Source organism: Phalaenopsis equestris, unplaced genomic scaffold, assembly GCF_001263595.1.
Source record: "Phalaenopsis equestris unplaced genomic scaffold, ASM126359v1 Scaffold000006, whole genome shotgun sequence".
In the NCBI taxonomy this organism is placed as follows: domain Eukaryota; kingdom Viridiplantae; phylum Streptophyta; class Magnoliopsida; order Asparagales; family Orchidaceae; genus Phalaenopsis; species Phalaenopsis equestris.
Genome location: NW_018164448.1, coordinates 53,253 through 54,762, shown reverse-complemented (window position 1 = coordinate 54,762; position 1,510 = coordinate 53,253).

Sequence of the window (1,510 nt, the reverse complement as noted above, 5' to 3'; positions counted from 1 at the left end):
CACACACACACACACACACACACAAACACACACACATATAGATATATATATATATATATAATTTTTTGTTTTATTATTATCCTAATAGCAAGTAAATAGTCATGAATATTATATGTCAAAGTCCTCTTTTTTATTATTTTTTATTATGTTTTAAACTTGTGCGCTAATTTATTAATGAAATCTTATTTGATCTATTTTCTTAAGCATATTAAAGTCCATATGAATCAAAGAATTCATAGTTTGAATAAAATATTTATTATTTCATTAATGTGCTAGAAAATCTAATCAATATTTATTTGTCAAAAAAAGTTAGGGTTTTTATTGGAAACTTTGGGTTACTTATTGTCAATCTTTAATTACTTTTAAAGTGGGAAGCCAACTTAATCAATATTTTAATGAGCAAATGACTAATTATACTATATTTTACACCAATCATTATGTACATGTAACTAGTTGGCCTAATAATTCACAATTAACATAATTTATTAGGCTTTATAATTCTTAATCATTAATCAATCAACACTACTTTAGCAACCATTGTGCTGATTACTTAAGACCATGATTAAATTAAGTAGACTTATATATTGTCTTAACATTGATTAATCAATATAAATTGTAATTATTTCACTTGGTTAAGCTTTTTTTTTTCTATGAATTAAGAGTGAATTTAACACAAATTTGCTCACAACTTGGGCTATCCAAGTGGCTCATTGTTTGCGAATAACTTGTGTTTAGTTCGTTAAATAGTTTGTGTTCGATTCGTTCACTAAGCAAATGAGCCGAATAAAAATAATTTTTTTTGCGCTCGATATGTGACAATGGTGAATGAGTATGTCATGTCATTATAAATTTGTGTATATGATCTGACATGATGTGGCTTTTTTATTCATTGTTGTTCATTCCATACGTAATAATTTCTCCTAAGATAAACACTCGCTGAGATTAAAGTCTTTAAGATCAAATCTAATGGGCATACACACCACACAATTTCTATGTATTTACATATCCAACGTCAAAGCATTTATAAATGCACGTCTACTATTTTAATATTTAACATCACATCGAAGATACAACGTCATTATATTTCTTAAAGTGAATCATATATTGTCATGCATAATCTTATGACATTGAGATGGCAAGCTGTTATAAATGTAGATATCAAATTTTAGGTGTTAGATAATATAAATAGCTAAGAATTTGTGGTATCTTCGTTGGATGGCTCTATGGGCATGGCCCCATTCTAAGGCATTTAATGAATGACTACTTTCATGCTAAGTTTAAGTTGGCCACTCCTTAAAGGTAGATGTTGCGGTTTGCAAAATATTATAGTTATCTTAAACATTGATTGATTCATCTATTGTTCTAAGAATTTATTAGTATATTCGTCCTAGATAATGCTTGAAAATGCTTTATCTTTGCAATCCTCCATGGCCTATCCTTATGTGGGAGCTTAGGCTCTACTCAAGAAGTTTTGGATTTGAGAGTTTGCGTATACGTTGTGAGCAGGGGG